This window comes from Schistocerca piceifrons, chromosome 8 (genome assembly GCF_021461385.2).
Source record: "Schistocerca piceifrons isolate TAMUIC-IGC-003096 chromosome 8, iqSchPice1.1, whole genome shotgun sequence".
In the NCBI taxonomy this organism is placed as follows: domain Eukaryota; kingdom Metazoa; phylum Arthropoda; class Insecta; order Orthoptera; family Acrididae; genus Schistocerca; species Schistocerca piceifrons.
In genome coordinates, this window is record NC_060145.1 from 262,789,487 (window position 1) to 262,811,959 (window position 22,473).

Here is a 22,473-nt window from a genome sequence, read left to right on the forward strand (position 1 = left end):
CTGGAGTTTTGAAACTTCTCCTTAGAAAAATTATGAATGACTGTGCTACTAAACTTTTAAGTTATTTGATACAAAGACAGCTGAGCAAAAGCGAACGTACTCAGACATTTCTCTCTTTACTTATTCTGATCATCACTAAACTGACACACAATATTTTTAGCGCAACGCAATCTGAGTTTCAATAATCCCTACAAAAGAATGGCCCTGGGTAACAATAAGCTATACCTTTCATGAATCACTTACCTCACAAAAGTCTTCGTTACTCGAACTACTGCAATACAGCGAGCACCAATACTGCCAGCTAAATAAAATTTCTAACTACTGAAGGCACTAACTGACTGACAGGCGTAGTTAGCAAATGAAAGATTTTGATAGAGAACAAACAATGTATTTACCTTAATAATGTTCAGAAGTCATCATATATATATATATATATATATATATATATATATATATATATATATATCAATTCATGACCTCCATATTTACAAATTTCCTTTTTCTGGCGGATACACGTCCACACCGTCCGCTTAAACCTCTCAAAAATCTAGCATCTCTCTCTCCGCGTCCAACACTGCTGGCGGCTCACCTCCAACTGTACAACGCTACGCGCTGTTCACATCCAACTGCCCAACACTACAATCGCGAATATTCCAACAATGCCAACCAGCCACAGACTGTATACAGCACAGTCAGTGATTTTCATACAGAGTGCTACGTGGCGTTACCAACATAAAAACCCAAACAGCCTACTTACAGTTTGTTCACGGTGGAAAAAGTCACCCTGTATACAGACTGTAGAAGGCGTTAGACCTACCTATTTTCTGCAGCTGTAGTGAAATACTGTCCATTGGATATGCTGATTTGATGTTCCTTGCTTTCTGGCTTCGTGGTGCTCCATTGTTAATAGGCAGTGTAAAATGGAATGTCTAAATTCTTTATCACAGGTCCACTTTGTAACTAAGGTTGCAACGCCTGAAGACTATAGGGAAATGCAGGAAGAACAGTGCAATATATATATGAAGGATGCTTTCCTACGTGTCGTCAGGCGCATTTTCTTAGGAGGTTTAGCAGATATTTGCAACTTAATTTTTGCACTGTGTAGCTTATACTGCTCATCACGTCTATCGTGCGACGCTAAGTGTTGACGAAAAGCGTCGGTTTGTTTCCCGTTACAAAGGGAATGATTTTTAAATGGGAATTTTGACTTGCCCATTCGGTAGAGCAGTCCCAGATTAGTCTAATGTGATATTTGTTTTTTCGGTATGAATTGACAGGGACAGTAGAAGTCGAAGATAAACAGTAGTCGAGCGGCGGCAGCACTGCCCTGGCCCTCGCTGACTGCTCCCGCCAGCCGCAGTGATACCGACTTGCTGCTGGACTGCTGTTTGTTTTTCGTGTTTTGCTTTCGCTGTTAATAGGTGACGTAGAAACGAATATCGGAGTGCACTAACTTGGGAGCGCTCTGTCGAGAAGGCACGTGAAATTCCTATTTAAAAATAATTTTGTTTGTCATGGGCAACAACAGATGCTTTCTGCTAACAATGGGTGCCGCATGAAAGAGCTCTGTTTGTTTGGGCAAAAACGATATCGCAAATGTCTGCCGAAACACGAGAGAAAACGCGCCTGACGACCCCTTAGCGCTCGTATATAACATTGCTGTGCCTCTTACACTACTCAGCTGCTATTTTTAGCTAATACTTCAAACAATACGTTGGCATTCATTTGAACACCTCACTTAAACGAATATTCTGTCACCTGAACATCCATTTGAATAGAGCCAATTACACTACTGGCCATTAAAATTGCTACACCACGAAGATGACGTGTTACAGACGCGATATTTAACCGACAGGAAGAAGATGCTGTGATATCCAAATGATTAACTTTTCAAAGCATTCACACAAGGTTGGTGCCGGTGGCCACACCTACAACGTGCTGCCATGAGGAAAGTTTCCAACCGATTTCTCATACACAAACAGCAGTTGACCGGCGTTGCCTGGTGAAACGCTGTTGTATGCCTCGTGTAAGGAGGAGAAATGCGTACCATCACGTTTCAGACTATGATAAAGGTCGGATTGTAGCCTATCGCAATTGCGGTTTATCGTATCGCGACTTTGCTGCTCGCGTTGGTCGAGATCCAATGACTGTTAGCAGAATATGGAATCGGTGGGTTCAGGAGGGTAATACAGAACGCCGTGCTGGATCCCAACGGCCTCGTATCACTAGCAGTCGAGATGACAGGCATCTTATCCGCATGGCTGTAACGCATCGTGCAGCCACGTCTCGATCCCTGAGTCAACAAGTGGGGACGTTTGCAAGACAACAACCATCTGCACGAACAGTTCGACGACGTTTGCAGCAGCATGGACTATGAGCTTGGAGACCACGGCTGCGGTTACCCTTGACGCTGCATCACAGACAGGAGCGCCTGCGATGGTGTACTCAACGACGAACCTGGGTGCACGAATGGCAAAACGTCATTTTTTCGGATGAATCCAGGTTCTGTTTACAGCGTCATGATGGTCGCATCCGTGTTTGGCACGCACATTGGAAGGGTATATTCCTCATCGCCATACTGGCGTATGACCCGGTGTGATGGTATGGGGTACCATTGGTTACACGTCTCGGTCACCTCTTGTTCGCATTGACGGCCCTTTCAACAGTGGACGCTACATTTCAGATGTGTTACGACCCGTGGCTCTACCCTTCATTCGATCCCTGCGAAACCCTACATTTCAGCTGGATAATGCACGACCGCATGTTGCAGGTCCTGTACGGGCCTTTCTGGATATACAAAATGTTCGACTGCTGTACTGGCCAGCACACCCTCCAGATCTCTCACCAATTGAAAACGTTTGGTCAATGGTGGCCGAGCAACTGGCTCGTCACAATACACCAGTCACTACTCTTCATGAACTGTGGTATCGTGTTGAAGCTGCATGGGCAGCTGTACCTGTACACGCCATCCAAGCTCTGTTTGACTCAATGCCCAGGCGTATCAAGGCCGTTATTACGGCCAGAGGTGGTTGTTGTGGGTACTGATTTCTCAGGATCTATGCACCCAAATTACGTGAAAATGTAATCACATGTCGGTTCTAGTATAATATAGTTTTCCAATGAATACCCGTTTATCATCTGCATTTCTTCTTGGTGTAGCAATTTTAGTGGCCAGTAGTGTATGTACAGCACGTTGCATCCACCCCTAAAACTTCGAACGTTTCTAACTCCATAATAACGTCGACAGATATTGATTTGTTTAAATATGTCACCTATTGACAAACAATACTAACTGCTCATTCTCAGCAGTTCTCATGGTGGCATTGATTACTATCACAGGTTCCATGGAAGCCCAGGTGAAGTTCCCCACAGGCATGTGAATGTCCCCACAGCATAATACTGCCACCGTTGGCCTGTTTCTGGGCGCAATGCATGTGTAGAGCACCTGGTCACCTTGATGAATGCTTGTCAGGGCACGACTATCGACTTTGAGAGTGTCAGATCCCTCTCATAGATCTTGCTGCCTTTCTTGACAGTTCATTTGCTTTATCACCTGTTATAGCTCGCGCAGGATACGGTGGCCGACGTGCAATGGCCAGTTTTCGTCCAAAACGCTGGGCGAGTTCACTCGTTTGTTCGGAAGGGGAGGCCGATAAGTGTTTTCCACATTTCAGCCGGTCAGCGATGGCAGAATCGTAGTGCGCACTCTGCTGTCTTTCTCAATCGATTTTACAGAAACAATTCATTAAAAAAATCATTTTTTCTTTACTTATAACTATATTGTCAGGTTCTTATGATGTGCCCTTCATTTCGTTAATTGTAATAGTTATTGAGATATTTCCGTGAAATCGAGACATTGCGCGAATTAGGAAAAGTGTGCAATGAAAAGTCGCTTTGATTTTGCATTTGGTGCATATTACACAATCTGTTGTTGCGTATGAAATTTAATTAACATATTCAAATTTACTTTACCAATCTCGAGAAAATTGATCTGATGCAGCACACTGATTTCCGATCGTGCCACGCCAGCGATAAAGCCACAGTGAAATATTCACAACATACCTCACGTTTCACGAAAAGGTTTCAGATATCGAAGTGAGATTTTGGCAAATCATAGCACGCAAAAAGGAGAGTATTTTACCATATCGTTATTATGTAAAAATCATTATCTACGGTGTTATTCTAATAAGTACAGATTTTTTTCGGTGAAAGAATGTAATTTTTAAGGGCCATCGACAGCTCGTGAAACGAGAAATTCTGTGGGTTTTGGAAAGACATAAGTGAAGACATTAGACTTTTTTTGTACGGAGAATGTGCTTTTTGATAAACCACTGACTTTACTTTTCCTGAGTTCCCCACTTAATAAACCACTGTTTCAGAATTCTCTCGGAACTGTGTCGGCACATCAAGTAAGTGATGTGAGACAGTGTAAACTCCGCTGTGTCTTGGCAAGAGAAGCAAATTTTGACATGGCAACCAGAGCAATGCGTAGGTTTTACTCAAAATTCGGCACTCATGACGCTTCTCTGGAAGTTACAAATAGTTAACAAACGAGGTGGATATAAATCACTGCATTTTCCGCGGAATTCTTTTTATAAGGGGCATTCAAAAAGAAATGAGCTGGAGGCATAATTACAGAAACCACTACCTGTATGTTAGAAGTATTGACCCTGGCTGTTGAGACACTTGTCCCACTGTGGCACAAGGCGGTGAATGGGTGGCTCATAAAATTCCCGGCGCTGCGATGTTAACCAGTTCCGCACGCACATCTGGACGTCGTCGTCCGAGGTGAATCGTTTGCCCCTCATAGCCTTTTTAAGGGGACCAAAAATGGCGTAATCACAGGGACAGAGGTCCGGACTGTATGGAGGGTGGCCGAGAACCTATCACTTGAATTTCTGCAGGAGCACCGCGACTGTGTTGGCCGTATGAGGCTTTGCATTGTTGTGGAGCAGAATGACCCCACAGGTGAGATTGCCTGGTCGTTTTCATCTGATCGCCTGGAAAAAGGTGGTCAAGGTTTGTCAGTAACGCTGGAAATTCACTGTTGTCCCGTGCTGCAGGAACTGAATCAGACGGGGGCCATCTAAGTCAGAGAAGAATGTCAGCATAACATTTCTGATTCACCTCAGACGATTACGTCCAGTTGTATGTGCGGAACTGGTTAACACTGTAACCCCGGGAATTTTATGAAACAGCTACCCACCGCCTTGTGTAACACTGGAACGAGTGTCTCAACAGCCAGGGTCAATACTTCTAACATATAGGTACTGTAATTATGCCTCGGGCTAGTTTCTTTTTGAGCGCCCCTTATAAATACTAACGAAAGCAGAGGTGGCAGTGGATTTCTTTGAACGGTCACCGTGGAAGTGTGGACATGGAGGTTCGCCACTTAATATTTACAAAAAATGTAAGCATAGGCTTCAGTTTAGAGCGGCACTCCCTCTCCAGCGCTCAGAGCGACCCCCCACCTTTGCTGCTCCTCCACACTTCCCTAGCCGACTGTGCATCTAGGGGCCACAGCATTTTGCACTCACCATACCTGTTTGCGAAAGTAGTGAACCGTATCGGAAGGAAATATGTTATTTAGGTTCTCATGATCGAAAAATAATGATGTGGGTCCATACGCCTTACTCTTTTCCGAATCCAGTTAATATGGCAGTTCAGTCAGAAAACGGATAACAAAGAGACAAGTTAATGAAGTGAAGGTAGGAAGATGCTGGACTATGTCTCATTATTGCACTTTGAATGAGACATCCCCCTCCTTACGTTTAATTTGCACTAGTTAATTCAATGCAAGCATAAGCAGATATCAGAGCAAGAGTAATTGGAATTAGACTAGAAGCCAGTCCATCTTACTACCATTTATGTATAGTTGGATGCTCCTCTTCGCATGGCAAGGGAGAAGTAAGTCATATTTTATTAAAATAGTAGTATTTTACACCTGGTGTAATGATCGCCTGATAGGGTTCTCATTCGAGTCGCTGCTTTCTGAGAGACCAGCCTGTTGGTTACTCAGACAATTGAGACTCCTTCCGCGGCATTGTCACGCAGAGCGTGCCTAGCCGGTCTTTCATGTGAAGGAGAGAGCCGAAACGCTAAATTTTGGTCTGGAATGCGCTGGAGAAGCCAGCTTTCGGATTAGAGTAAAGCCAACGGGCGACTCGGGGGCGACTACAGCGGTTGCCTGTGCACTGTGTAATCGCGCGTAGTGCGTTAGTCTTGCCAAGATATTTCAAAAATATTCAGAACGGAAGGGGAAGCCACAAGCGCTTCCTCTTGTCTCTTAGGCTAACTCTGATTGCCGATAATATTATGGCGTGGATTTTTCTCGGAGACATATCAGTTGGGGATAGGAATGGAAAATTTCCTCTTCTCTCATGGGTCACCAAACAGCTGCGAGCGTTGGTTGGCTGGCACTCGGTTTTGGCGGACTCTCTTTACGTGGGACGCCAGTAAGCTATTCGGGAGTCCTGTTCTGTGGCAGTGTAGATTTGGGTCCGTTGTGGTGCAATGAAGAGTGGTAAGTGTTCTTGATTTGTGTTTGAGTTAAACTGAAACTGCTATCGTGTTAATTTTAGGAACGTCACGTTAGGTTAAAGCCGTGGTCGTGATTCTTATTTTAGTTACTTCAATTATTTCGCGATTAGAGAGTGGATTATTATTATTGGGAACCTTGTGTTGCCAGGTCTTGCTCGTTACCTTGCCAAGTGCACATATTAGTTACTGTGCATGTCTGAACAGCGCGTCACTTGTACCATGGTTAAAGCAATTACATCTGCCACATCACTGAAAGTTGATTTTGTCACGATCTCTGGAGGTAACACCTCTTTTATATTATATTTTCGAGTACCCTGGACGCCAGTCATATACGGATTATCTGTCAATAAGGCAATTTAATGCATTAAGTACATTTGGTCAGTTTTGAACGTATGTTTAGTTTTTCTCCATGTGTGTAGATTCTTGTGAAATACACAGTAGTCGAACTCGTTTTGCTATTACTTCGGTAGCCAGTTGAGCTATGACACTCTTTGTTTATGAATTAACTAGAGTCATGGTCATACTTTTATACACTACCGGAAAAAAAGATTAGAATAACTTTCAAATGTTCAAATGTGTGTGAAATCTTATGGGAATTAACTGCTAAGGTCATCAGTCCCTAAGCTTACACACTACCTAACCTAAATTATCCTAAGGACAAAGACACACATCCATGCCCGAGGGAGGACTCGAGCCTTCGCCGGGGCCAGCCTCACAGTCCATGATTGCAGCGCTTAAGACCGCTCGGCTAATCCTGCGCGGCTAGAATAACTCTGTAGAGGTTTTCAGTTCACTCAAGATTTATTGTTGCAACAGTGCATACTGAGTACATGAAATGGTTACATTTACAGATCAATACCACAAGCGTTACTGAGATACCAGGTATCGACCCACGCCGAAACACCCATATTACTGTGCGGTGTATCTTCCACGGGCGACAATGCACGCGCTGACTATGGCATCCAGTCGACCATACAGATGGCGAATACTGTCCTCGGATACGTTATGCCACGCTTGCCCGAGCTGTTCACGTAGTTCTGTAAGAGTTGTTGGTTGACGAGTCGCACGAGTCACTTCTCACCCCATCATATCCGACGTGTGATCGATTGGAGACAAGTCCGGAGATATCTCTGGCTATGGAAGTTTCTTCGTGGCTCGCAGAGCACTTTGAGTCTGACGGGCGAGTATAATCCTGTTGTAACAACACATCGCCTTTCTGTTGTAAGAACAGCAAAAGAACGGGTCTAGCAAAATTACGCACGTACCGAGCGCTAGTTAGCGTCCAGAAACATCTAAGGTGAACAAGAGTCGTAGCTTATCGCACCCCAGAGTAGAGCGCGTGTCTTGGAGACGTACACTCTACGAGTCAGCGCTCACCAGGTCTACGCCGTACGCGCAAACGACCACCACTTGCGTGCAGGCAGAATCTGCTTTCATCCTTCCACGTGATCCTCTAACGGCACCAGTCAAGCTGTGCACATCAAAATTATTCGGCGTAAACTGATAGGCAATTTAGTCAGACATATGCGGATTAATTCCGACGGACTTAACGTGTTAGTGAAATATCTGTTCATGCGCGTCATGTTTTCAAAGTACTACACAGGAATTCAAAAATTCGATTGTTCATAATTTTGCATATGACAATCTTGAATTGTTTTGGACCAGTAAGCGGACAAGAATGTGTGGTAAAAATCACTGTGCTCACGTGCAATCGATCTCATTCTTGTCGCATGATCTCCTTCGAGATAATTGCAAATGAACTCCAGTTTGTAGCCAATTGGCCTTGTTGGGGATAAGGGATAGTCAGAGTGTTGTAACCACTGCCTTGAGCGAATATCATTGCTAGCATTGCGAAAAATTTTAAATTTCCTTATTGTGAGCAAATGTTTATAATCAAAACCATTGTTTTCTTGAACGGATGAGTTTTCTCTCATACCGTAAGTCGCATTCCAGCCATTGTGTCCTGGAAATATACCATGTTCACGAAGGTAGTGATCAGCATTTCCAAAATTAGTGCGTTCATAGTGATTTCCAACGTCAGAATGATTGAACCTACTGGAATAGTTATCGCAACCCATATTTTCTTCGATACTGGTCAGCTGTTCCTGTTTCTTTCTTACGTTACGTTTATTTTGCTGATTAATCGCCATCTGCCCTTCCTTAGAACGTTGCAGAGACTGAAATTCTTCGGTATCAGTGAACGAAACCGGCTGAGTATCGTCTGAACTTTTATCTGAATCATTGTTCATTGGCGTCACTCTCTCTGATAATTCTTCGAATCCTTTAGCAACAGTCATCAATTGATTTTTTGTCATTGAAACTTCGGTGTTAGTCTTTAACTCTAATGACTCGAACTTTTGTGCTAATTCCTCTATTTTCAATTTCTGTTGTCACGTCTATTGTCTCATCTCAAAAATATCGACAGGCTGTAAATGATCAAGTCTGGACTCTAGATTATTAATATCTGACTTGAGTTCCTCATGTACCTGAATTTTCAACCGTTCTGACATTTCCTCGAATTTACGATTTAAATTGTCATTAATGTCATCCAGAAACAATTTGAAGCTCTCTTCCTGTTTGCTACTAGATTCGTTGATCTTATTTATCTCGTCACTACATTTTTTAATCTCACCAAGTTGAGCTAGTGCAAATTATATAACATTAATAGGGAAAGAGGGGAAGGCAAAATTATTTTGCTTTATAGAAGTAGAAGCAATACCTGAATCTCTCATAACAAAATCGGACTGTGTTACGATATTTTGATCGCCTGAATTGCGTGTAGTTCCTACAGTTCATCACGCATGATCGGCAAATAATAGTCTATTCTATGATTATTCACAGTATTATTTAAAAGTTCCTTGACTTCATTATCTGAGAAGAATTTTCTACACCATGTCTCATATTTTCCTAAACTTCATTTGAAGCTACTTCTATTATCACTGACCTCCATTTGCAGTAGGATTTTTAGAGCATATACTGCACTCGAACAATATGAATCATCTTGAAGAAAATGACTTATTGATACATAACCAATACAGATTCAGAAAATATCGTTCTTGTGCAACGCAGCTAGCTCTTTATTCACATGAAGTAATGAGTGCTGTCGACAAGGCATCTCAGATCGATTCCATATTCCTAGATTTCCAGAAGGCTTTTGATATCATTCCTCACAAGCGACTATTAATCAAATTGCGTGCAGAATAGTATCGTCTCAGATGTGTGACTGGATTCGTGATTTCCTCTCAGAGAGTACACAGTTCGTAGTGATGGTAAATCATCGAGTAGAACAGAAGTGATCTCTGGGGTTCCGCAAGGTAGTCTCATAGCCCCTCTACTGTTTCAGATCGTCTCAGATGTGTGACTGGATTCGTGATTTCCTCTCAGAGAGTTCACAGTTCGTAGTGATGGTAAATCATCGAGTAGAACAGAAGTGATATCTGGGGTTCCGCAAGGTAGTCTCATAGCCCCTCTACTGTTTCAGATCGTCTCAGATGTGTGACTGGATTCGTGATTTCCTCTCAGAGAGTTCACAGTTCGTAGTGATAGACGGTAAATCATCGAGTAGAACAGAAATGATATCTGGGGTTCCGCAAGGTAGTCTCATAGCCCCTCTACTGTTTCAGATCGTCTCAGATGTGTGACTGGATTCGTGATTTCCTCTCAGAGAGTTCACAGTTCGTAGTGATAGACGGTAAATCATCGAGTAGAACAGAAGTGATATCTGGGGTTCCGCAATGTAGTCTCATAGCCCCTCTACTGTTTCAGATTTACATAAATGATCTAGGTGATAATCTGAGCAGCCCCCTTAGATTGTTTGTAGATGACGCTGTAATTTTTTACCGTCTAGAAAAATCATCAGACGATCAGTTATAATTACAAAATGATCTAGAGAGAATTTCCGTATGGTGCGAAAAGTGGGAATTGGCACTAAACAAAGAAATGTGCGAGGTCATCCACATGGGTACTAAAAGAAATCCGATAAGTTTTGTGTATACGATAAATTGCACCAATCTAAGGGCTGTCAGATCGACTAAATACATAGGAATTACAATTACGAGCAACTTAAAATGGAAAGACCACATAGATAATATTGTGGGGAGGGCGAAACAAAGACTGCGCTTTGTTGGCAGAAAACTTAGAAGATGTGACAAACCCACTGAAGAGACACCCTACATTACACTTTTCCGTCCTCTGATGGAATATTGTTGCGCTGTGTGGTATCCTTCCCAGGTAGGATTGACGTAGGACATCGAAAAAGTGCAAAGAAGGGCAGCTCGTTTCGTGCTATCGCGCAATAGGGGTGAGAGTGTCACCGATATGATATGCGAATTGGGGTGGCAGTCACTGAAACAAAGGCGTTTTTCTTTGCAGCACAGCGACGTCTATTTACGAAATTTCAATCACCAACTTTCTCTTCCGAATGCGGAAATATTTTGTTGCCACCCACCTACGTAGGGAGAAATGATTATCATAATAAAATAAGGGAAATCAGAACTCGAACGGAAAGATTTAGGTGCTCCTTTTTCCCATGCGCCATTCGAGAGTGGAATGGTAGAGAAGTAGTATGCAAATGGTTCGATGAACCCTCTACCAGGCACTTAAGTGTGAATTGCAGAGTAACCATGTAGACGTAGATGTAGATCTTGTCCATTCCTTGTGCTCTACTTTTCATTGTCGTTGTAGCAATATCGAAAATAACACAACAATGCAAAACAATTATTTTAACACGAAACTCATAACTTCACTCTAAGAAAATAAATACTGAAATAGAAAATCGCTGAAATAAAAGTTCTGAACTAACGCAAAGCAATGCGCAAGCAACAAAAAATGCTATGTAACAACTAATGACTAAGTGCTATTGCATAAAATTTTGCAAGTGCAGTAGCAAGACGAAGCATATCTAACTGTGAAATCGAAAATTTTGCAAGTGCAGTAGCAAGACGAAGCATATCTAACTGTGAAATCGTCCAACGAAACGAAATCCTGGCCGGCAGGTCGACAGGTGGAACGAGATTGTAATTATTTTGAAAGACGTACGGGAATGAATGAGGTTCCGTCTCTGACAATAATGGAGTGTTGATTGAAAACAAAAGGAAACACAAATTGAAACAGAAAAATTGGGTAAATTATTTTAAGAGATGTACGAAAATGTGTGTGTGTGAGACTTTCCATCTGTGACAATGTTAGTATTCTGATGGAGGAAAAATGAAAACAGGAATTGAAAGAGAAAAATTAATTACTTCTCCCACAAATTATAAAGAAATCAATTCGTTACCATCTGACTGAGAGTTTTAAAACCAACGTCTCCTAATAACTGTTCTGCAATGCTTCTGTACGCTACGGATAACTTACCTTGTCTTGCCGCTGCAACTGCGTGATCAGAAACATGCTAAAATATTTCAAAAAGCAATACTTCGATCCATGCAGAGTACAATGCACGGACTAATTGCAACAATTGCTGTCATACTTTTATACATAGAAATTGAATGATCGGGAATCGTTTAGTCAAGTAACCTTAAACGTTGTAAAGAAAAATGAAAGAAACCAATAAAAAACTTTTAATGTACTCTATTCAGAAAATTGATGATTTAAATTCTGACAAACTTTGCACAGAGTTTTAATTATTCCACAAGGTTTATACTCAATAAACGTGTTTCTGCCCACAACAAAGATACGAATATTACTCTGAGAGTATCCATACACAAATCTGACAAAATCCCTGCAGTGCGCAAGCAACCAACAGCTACGTGCAGCGAAATTGAAAATTACCAAAAAATCCTCAATCAATACCAAAGTCCCCTCCGGCGCTACTAGTACGATCACTGCAGGCTGTGACCTCCCATGTCGGACGGCTTCTCTCCAGGGCACCCTGCGTCCGAACACTTCTGACACCTCTCGACAACTGCTCGCTCGCTACTACTAGCGTTAATAATATCTCAGACTCAGAGTTTGTGTATGCACACCACAGAACCATAGACGTCCAACTTTCACACTCACTCAACGAGGTCGTCGGACGACACTGGCTTCTTTCTCTGGCTGCCTGCATCATGAGCGCATATACATGTTGCTTGAAAGTTCGTGCACCGCCTCCACACTTTTTCGTTACGCATGACTGTTACGTTATGTGGGCTGCATGAAATCAACTGGAACGCTTGAGCACGAAGATACCGAATGATAGCACGCACTTCACCCACGGCGGGAGACTATATCGTTCTAGACACCTTTACGTGCTCACTGTGTTCTCAGAAGTGCAAAGTGCGACGTGAGCGAGCGACGGGCATACTAGCGACACTGATCGACAAATCTGCGGAAGCTTCATTGGATTTTCACTGTGGTTTTAATTTCTCGACCGATGGGACTTGTGATTTCCTTTACCACTTCACATACAGGGTGTCCAGAAAAGGACTCCCTCATTTCAAAATTAAATATCTCGAAAACAAAGATCGATAGAGGAATGCAGTAAACTATGTTTATTGTGAAAGCTGTAAGAAGTTTATACAGCAGTTTGAAATAATAGTTACAAAAGCTGCTAACAGATGGCGCTGTAATCGCCATACGTAATGCCTAGTATAAACAGTGATCCGAAGCCCAGAGCGATCAGTTCCACTATTGAAACGTGAAAGGTGGTTAGCGTACCGAAGGAAGAGATTAAAACGATGTACTCCATTGAACAACGTGTTTTTCTGGTGCTAGAGTACCACAGGTTAGAAGAGAGTCCTACGGCAACAAGGCGAAGTTTTCAAGCACGATTTAATGTTCCAAAAGGACCCGTTGCGAAAACCATTCGTACGCTCTTCGCAAAATTTCAACGAACAGGCAGCGTAACTGATGATCTAGTGGGGAATGTTGGCCGCAAGCAAACCGCAGTTACGCCTGAAAATATCGCCACAGTTTCTGGAATTAATCACCGAAATCCAATGTCATCCGTCCGTAGAATTGCATCTGAGACTAGTTTGAAGCGTTCCAGCACGCAGAAAATACTGAGAAAGAGCCTCCACATGTTTCCATTCAAAATTCAAACGCACCAGGCCATACCCGTACGAGCTGTACAACAAAGGGTTGCCTTTGCTAATCAGATGCTCACAATGATTGATAGTGAAGGATTTGATGTTGGCTGCATCTGGTTTACAGATGAAGCACACTTCCACCTGAATGGATACGTGAATAAGCAAAACTGGCGATTTTGGGGTTCCGAAAAGCCATATTGGTGTGAAGCGAAACCCCTGTATTCTCCTAAAGTTACTGTGTGGGCTGCAGTATGCAGCAGAGGCATTATTGGCCCTTTTTCATTCGAGAAACGGTCACTGGTGCACGTTACGTTGCAATTTTGGAACAATTTGTCGCCACACAGCAAGCGTTAGAGGATCGACCAGGTACTGAATGGTTTATGCAAGATTGAGCCCGACCACATCGGACCGAACATGTGTTTCGCTTTCTTGAGGAATACTTCGGGAATCGAGTCATTGCTTTGGAATATCCCAAATTTACTGGTGCAGACATGGATTGGCCTCCATATTCGCCGGATTTGACTCCTTGTGACTTTTTTTTGTGGGGCACAGTGAAAGACATGGTGTACCCGAAGCGTCCCGCCACGCTGGACGAGTTTGAATCGGCGATCTCTGTGGCATGTGAATCCATTTCGGTTGAGACACTACGAAATGTGATGGCGAATTTCATTCTTCGTTTGCGCCACCTCTGTAGTACCAATGGTGAACATTTTGAAAACATTGTGATATGATTGTTTGCAAAGATTGTTTTCATACGATTATTTCACTTATGTATGCTGATATGAGCTGTACAGCGTACAGCGCCATCTGTTAGCAGCTTTTGTAACTATTATTTCAAACTGCTGTATAAACTTCTTACAGCTTTCACAATAAACATACCGTTTACTGCATTCCTCTATCGATCTTTGTTTTCGAGATGTTTAATTTTGAAATCAGGGAGCCGTTTTCTGGACACCCTGTACCTGCAACATCTATTCGGTATCTATCGCGATGGACAGAGGTAATTATGTTTTTGCTCATCAGTGATGTAATAAATCACGACTGCCGCATGGAAAGGCGGGGAAGGGATGTTCCGAGTGGACGAAGCTGTTGCTGGTGCATGAGTAGATTGGAGCTATATGCGCCAAAACATATATTTATTTGTTAAAATTACTGACATTTTAGCAGAAGAAGAAAAGCATTGTTATACACACTGAATAGTTTTCTCATAGCTATCCCAATGAAGGTGAATGTAACACTGTTTCCCTGGGTTTCAATCATAAACTGTATAATATCATTTAAATTTCAGCCTATCATTATTTTTCCCTTTAGTTCGCATATTTAAATGGTGAGTCAGCGATATGTTAATCTATAGTTACTAGTCGAATACGTGTCGCGAGATTCAAAGAAATATTTGAATGAACCTGCCGTCATTTCACTGTAATAATTTTTATTTTGTTGTTTTAGCCTTCGCCATTTTTAAGTACAAAAACTTTTATGTCGGATCTCATTAGGCTGGTACGAAATACGTACAAGTCCTTGTCGGAAAAGAATATCTGGTCGTATAGGCCAGATCTCTCAGTAGTAATAGCGAGAACACCTTCAAAACGCCTAAATATATTTCAGCCTTTCATTTCTGAACCAGTAGCACAGCTGTTATATGAAAAAAAAAAATGATTCAAATTGCTCTGAGCACTATGGGACTTAACTTCTGAGGTCATCAGTCCTCTAGAACTTAGAACTACTTAAACCTAACTAACCTAAGGAGATCATTTACATCTATGCCCGAGGCAGGATTCGAACCTGCGACCGTAGCGGTCGCGCGTTTCCAGACTGTAGCGCCTAGAACCGCTCGGCCACCCCGACCGGCTGTTATCTGAAACTGCCAACCAATAAACAGATGTGCTCCACATTATTGTGTCTGAGCTTTTGTTCAGACACAATAGTGTGGCGCATACCCGTTTATTGGTTGGCAGTTTCATATAACAGCTATTCCATAGCGTCAAGTAATTAAAGTCTGCAATATATTTAGGCTTTTTAGAGATGTTTTCATTTTTATTGGTGAAGGTTCTGGCCTATACGACCAGATATACTTTTCCAACGGTCTTGTACGTATTTCATACGAGCCTGTAGCCTTTTGGCATATAAATAAGTTTTTGTACTTCAAAATGCTCTAAGGCCGAAATCTGGTTCGTATAACAATAAAATAAAAATTATTAGTCAAATGGCGCCAGTATCACTCAAAAAATTTCCTTCGACTCTGGCTCCTACCAAGACAAAAACTATCAAAATTAAGAATATTAACATCATTATCATGTATTCTTTTTACCGTGTTCCTCATTGCACAGACAGTGGTATTCGCTATGGACACACAGAGTTATACAGATACAGCTCACTGAGAAGAAGATTGGTTGTATTTATACGAAGACTGTTATTTGAATTGAAATATTGGTTGTGCCCTGTATTATTCAATATATAGATCAAGTTGAAGGGTGGAAAGTGTTTCAACCCAGTATTACCTTTCGTAAGTTAACAAAAATGACTGCCAGACGGAATATGAATGACGGCTTGTTAATGTTGGAAGTTGTGGTAGTCCCTCTCTTTCCACAGCGAAATAATTACTTAATAACACCGACAGTTGTTTCCGATTTATTTTCTCTTTTGTAGATTGTTGTGCCAAGGGTAGCATTTTGTTTTTGCTTTGCGACAGAATTAACAAATCAGGACATTTCGAGAACACAAGAAGCTAGGAAAGCAATTGAGGTATAAAAAAAAACAAAAAAAACGCTTTCTTAAAAAAAATTACAAAAAGTTAAAAACCGATAAATGTTTATATGAAGACGGTATCTGTTATTTCGGACATGTCCGAAAGAACAGATACCATTGGTGACCATGCAGCTCTCTTAGAACTAAATGATAATTAAATCAAGACCCTAAGCTGTAGACAGGCATTGATATACACCGACGAGGACAGTTGAAAATGTGTGTCCCGAACGGGATTCGAACCCGGGATCTCCTGCTTACATGGCAGACGCTCTATCCATCTGAGCCACCGATGGTATCTGTTCTTTTGTACATTTCCGAAAAAACAGATACCATCTTCATATAGTTAAGGCTAACCGGCCATTGACCTTCTTCTTCTGTGCTGGATGCACTTACGGGAATCGGTAAGATTGTCTGCCGCGTGTAATGAGTTTAATGGGCAGGGGCACTACGAATGTAGTATGTGGACATTGATTTGGGAATGTGGGTCTCACGAGGAGCGTGCAAGGGATAAATCCCTGCAGTCGCACTATCCTCTGTGCCCTCGGTGGCTCACATAGATAGAGCATCTACCATATAAGCAGGAGATCCCGGGTTCGAATACCGTTCGGGACACACATTTTCAACTGTCCCCGTTGGTGTATATCAACGCCTGTTGACAGCTTGGGTCTTGATTTAATTATCATTTCGCGATAGATGTTTAGTGAAATGATGTGTCTAAAATTAAGGAAAAGTAGATTAGAGAAACATTTAACGCGTTTTTGAGTGATGCTCCACATCATGTACAGCAAACCAAGTAGGTATAAAGAAAGGTGCCAAATACACTCCTGGAAATTGAAATAAGAACACCGTGAATTCATTGTCCCAGGAAGGGGAAACTTTATTGACACATTCCTGGGGTCAGATACATCACATGATCACACTGACAGAACCACAGGCACATAGACACAGGCAACAGAGCATGCACAATGTCGGCACTAGTACAGTGTATATCCACCTTTCGCAGCAATGCAGGCTGCTATTCTCCCATGGAGACGATCGTAGAGATGCTGGATGTAGTCCTGTGGAACGGCTTGCCATGCCATTTCCACCTGGCGCCTCAGTTGGACCAGCGTTCGTGCTGGACGTGCAGACCGCGTGAGACGACGCTTCATCCAGTCCCAAACATGCTCAATGGGGGACAGATCCGGAGATCTTGCTGGCCAGGGTAGGTGACTTACACCTTCTAGAGCACGTTGGGTGGCACGGGATACATGCGGACGTGCATTGTCCTGTTGGAACAGCAAGTTCCCTTGCCGGTCTAGGAATGGTAGAACGATGGGTTCGATGACGGTTTGGATGTACCGTGCACTATTCAGTGTCCCCTCGACGATCACCAGTGGTGTACGGCCAGTGTAGGAGATCGCTCCCCACACCATGATGCCGGGTGTTGGCCCTGTGTGCCTCGGTCGTATGCAGTCCTGATTGTGGCGCTCACCTGCACGGCGCCAAACACGCATACGACCATCATTGGCACCAAGGCAGGAGCGACTCTCATCGCTGAAGACGACACGTCTCCATTCGTCCCTCCACTCACGCCTGTCGCGACACCACTGGAGGCGGGCTGCACGATGTTGGGGCGTGAGCGGAAAACGGCCTAACGGTGTGCGGGACCGTAGCCCAGCTTCATGGAGACGGTTGCGAATGGTCCTCGCCGATACCCCAGGAGCAACAGTGTTCCTAATTTGCTGGGAAGTGGCGGTGCGGTCCCCTACGGCACTGCGTAGGATCCTACGGTCTTGGCGTGCATCCGTGCGTCGCTGCGGTCCGGTCCCAGGTCGACGGGCACGTGCACCTTCCGCCGACCACTGGCGACAACATCGATGTACTGTGGAGACCTCACGCCCCACGTGTTGAGCAATTCGGCGGTACGTCCACCCGGCCTCCCGCATGCCCACTATATGCCCTCGCTCAAAGTCCGTCAACTGCACATACGGTTCACGTCCACGCTGTCGCGGCATGCTACCAGTGTTAAAGACTGCGATGGAGCTCCGTATGCCACGGCAAACTGGCTGACACTGACGGCGGCGGTGCACAAATGCTGCGCAGCTAGCGCCATTCGACGGCCAACACCGCGGTTCCTGGTGTGTCCGCTGTGCCGTGCGTGTGATCATTGCTTGTACAGCCCTCTCGCAGTGTCCGGAGCAAGTATGGTGGGTCTGACACACCGGTGTCAAAGTGTTCTTTTTTCCATTTCCAGGAGTGTATATTTCAGCAAAGAATCTACCAAATACTAGGAACGAGAAAGCGCATTTTCAATCGGCACCTCATTTGCTGTACATGATTTCGAGCATCATTCAAAGGCACGTCAAATGTTTCCCCAATTTATGTCATGTCTTATTTTGAGACAAATCATTTTCAAAACGTTTTTGCTTTCTTCAATTTTTTGCGTTTCTGCTATTTCTTGCCCGTGGGGAGGAACTATTACGGGTATTAACAGTTTGGTAGGGTCAATCACGGAACATGTTTATTGCCTAATGTGTACAACGGATATTACACGGGGCCTTCAATAAGTAATGCAACAATTTTTTCTGAAAGTAGGATGGTTTTAGTCAGGATTCCTATACACCATCATATTCCCCACTCTTTTGGCTGCCAAATACTGTTTCTAAACCTAATTTCCGTTCAATGCGACCTCCTTATGGGATGTTACGGAGAGGGCCTGTATGCCTTCATGGTACCAATCTACTGGTCGACGTCGGAGCGAACGACTTGCTGCATCAATAACCTCCCCAACAGCCACGTGATGCTACTGCAGAGCGCATCCTTCTTTGGGACGAACAGATAGAAGTCGGAAGGTGTGAGATCCGGGCTGTAAGGTGGATGAGAAAGTACAATTCAATGAAGTTTTGTGAGCTCCTCTCGGTTCCCCAGACATGGGTGAGGGCTTGCGATATCGTGGAGAAGGAGAAGTTCGCGCTTTTGAGACAACGAACACTCTGAAGTCGTTTGTTCAGTTTTCTGAGGGTAGCACGTCATACTTCAGAGGTGATCGTTGCATCACGCGGAAAACAGAATAACACCTTCAGAGTCCCAAGAGACCGTCGCCACAACTTTTACAGCTGAGAGTGCGGCTTTGAACTTTCTCTTCGGAGGAGAGGTCGTGTGGTCCCACTCCATGGATTGTCGTTTTATTTCCGGTTCGAAGTCATGAACACGTGTTTTATCGCCTGTGATGACGTCCGACAAAAATTTTCATGATAAGCCTCGTAACGCGAACCAATTCCGCAGAGATGGTCCTTCATTTCTCTTTACGGTCTTCTTTTAGGCGGCGAGGAACGCAGCAGGCTCATACCTTTGAGTACACACAACAACAGCTGTATGAATGTGTCAGCACTACCGACAGAGGCGTCCAGTTTGTGATCCATCGGTCACCTCGAATGAGAGTGTCCGCACGTTCCAGCACTGTAAGAGTCACAGCTGTGTGCGTCCGGACAGCATGGGGGCAGATCTGATAACTTTGCACGACCTTGTTACGATGACAGACGCGTCGCCCAACGATTCACCGATCTTCTGTTCGCTGTTACATTTTCGCAGACATTTTGCAAGCTCCTATGAATATCTGTGATGCTCTGGTTTTCCGCAAAAAGAAACTGAGAGCTCTCTGCTTGGAACGCATCTCATTATAGACGCCATTTTGAAGGCTACGTACGTCGTCGCCATCTATCGAAAGTACATTAAACTATAGGGGCTGAAGCGGGATTGTTCCAAGATGCTCCAACAACTAATCCCGCTTTTTACCAACCGAAACTGGCCGAAAAAAGTCTTATTACTTGTTGAACGCAGCGCGGTATTAGCCGAGCGGTCTGGGCGCTGCAGTTATTAACTGTGCAGCTGGTCCCGGCGGAGGTTCGAGTCCTCCCTCGAGCATGGGTGTGTGTGTTTGTCCTAAGGATAATTTAGGTTAAGTAGTGTGTAAGCTTAGGGACTGATGACCTTAGCAGTTAAGTCCCGTAAGATTTCACACGCAATTGAACATTTTTTTTTTTAATTGAACACCTCTCGCAATAGTTACTTGGGATATCGTTCATCTGTATTTCTGCTACCGTGTTCTTTTCGCAATGGTTTAATAGGCTCCTAATTTTATGTTATCCCCTGTTCCTCGGTTACTTCTATATTCATGGAAATGTATTCCGTCTTGCAACTAAACTAAATCTGTTTATTTTGTGCAATACATATTTCGTTTCTGTTACTTGTGAAACATCTTCAGTGGCCTGTAATACATGTTTGTATTATATATATGATAAGTAAGATGTTACTACATTACAGTTTTGCTTGTTATTATCTTCTTTATTAAATGAGAAACAACTTTTTCAGCCCAAGTCTCGTGAAGATTAATAACCATTTGGCATTACTTACGATTTCTGTTATTAATCCATGTGTGTCGTCTTGGAGTCATTTTTAGTTGTTCTACGTACTCCAAATGTCTTACAAAAAGAGAGGGACGGACACAGGACACTCACACGCATAAGAACACGCAGACACGTAGCAAACAAACGAATATGAAACTACATATAGACACCACAACACAATCAAAACACCAATGGTATACAGACATTGCTAGTTGTCAACACTACGCACTGTAAACATACCAAGTCAACACTGTGAAAACTGTAAGTAAGTTGTTTAAATAAATGTGTCCGAAAAAACCACTGAAAATCTACCTTTTGGAGTATGCAGATCAAGTCAATACGATTCCAGGACGCCACAAATGGAGTAGTAACATCAGAACTCGTATCACCAAACGACAACTTAATCTCACGAAACTTGTGGTGCAAAAGTGGCTTCTCGCCTATGCAACAAGATAATAACAAGAAAAAGTGTAATTTAGTAAGTTCTAGGGGACTGATGACCACAGATGTTAAGTCCCATAGTGCTCAGAGCCATTTGAACCATTTGTAATTTAGTAACGTCTTTGTAATTACTGTACATCGCAGTTATCATGTATATATAAAACGAACATGCGTTACAGGCCACTGAATACGCTTCACAAATAAAAGAAGCGAAACGCATGTGGTTCCAAACAAACTGCCTGTCATTGTGTATCTACTGTCCTTTAATCTATGTTGTTTACGAGGCACTTTGATATCCGTCTGTCTTTGCTGGAGGGAACACTGCTCGTCTAACAAGGCTAAACTCGCCCACTAGTAAAGTGTGGTCTCGATACGACCGAGCAAACCACGTCGTTTCCTTTGACACACAGGCGTTGGGAAGGGAGTAGACACTATCGAGCTGCAGCAAGGTCCACTGAGCAGCTGTGATGGAGTGCCGTTTGGTTTGTTTGGAACGTGAGCCGTCCCTCACTCAATCTGTCGGTCGACCCTCACACGCAGTTGTAATTATCGTCCGCGTCTGATGTCAAGCGTGCAACGTACCTGCTTCACGTGTCGGCGAATGCAACGTAATTCTGTCATACACCGTCTAGTGCTGATGGGGATTAACCGTCCATGTGTTTATTGCCTAACGTGCTGGACAGGGCTGGCATCATACTGTCACAGAACACAGGCGTCCAGAATTACGTATGCTAGAGCGAAATCCATAATGCCGTTGTACTGCTGAATTTTAGACTAATTGAAAGATAAATGGTCGTCAGTCCACGAGGGTACAAGCTGTTTATACAGTTTTATTATGAGCTTATCGGTTTGTTTCCCTAGCGCTTTTTTTTTTTCAGTCATCAATATTCTGACTGGTTTTATGCGGCCCACCATGAATTCCTCTCCTCTTTATCTCAGAGTAGCACTTGCAATCTGCATCCTATGTTATTTGCTGAATGTATTCCAATCTCTTCCTTCCTCTTCAGTTTTTAGCCTCTACCGGAACCTCTAGTACCATGGAAGTTATTACCTGATGTCTTAACAGATGTCCTGTCATCCTGTTCCTACTTCTTGTCAGTGATTTCTAGATATTTCTTTCCTCTCCGATTCTGCGCAGCACGTTTTCATTTCATACCTTATCACTCCACCTGATCTTCAACTTTCGTCTGCAGCACCACGTCTCAAATGCTTCGATTCTCTTCTGTTTCGGTTTACCCGCAGTCCATTTTTCACTATGACACAATGCTGTGCCCTAGACTTCTCTTGGCCAGGAATGTCGTTTTTGCAGGAGCAAGTCTGCCTTTTATTTCCTCCTTGCTCTGCCCGTCATG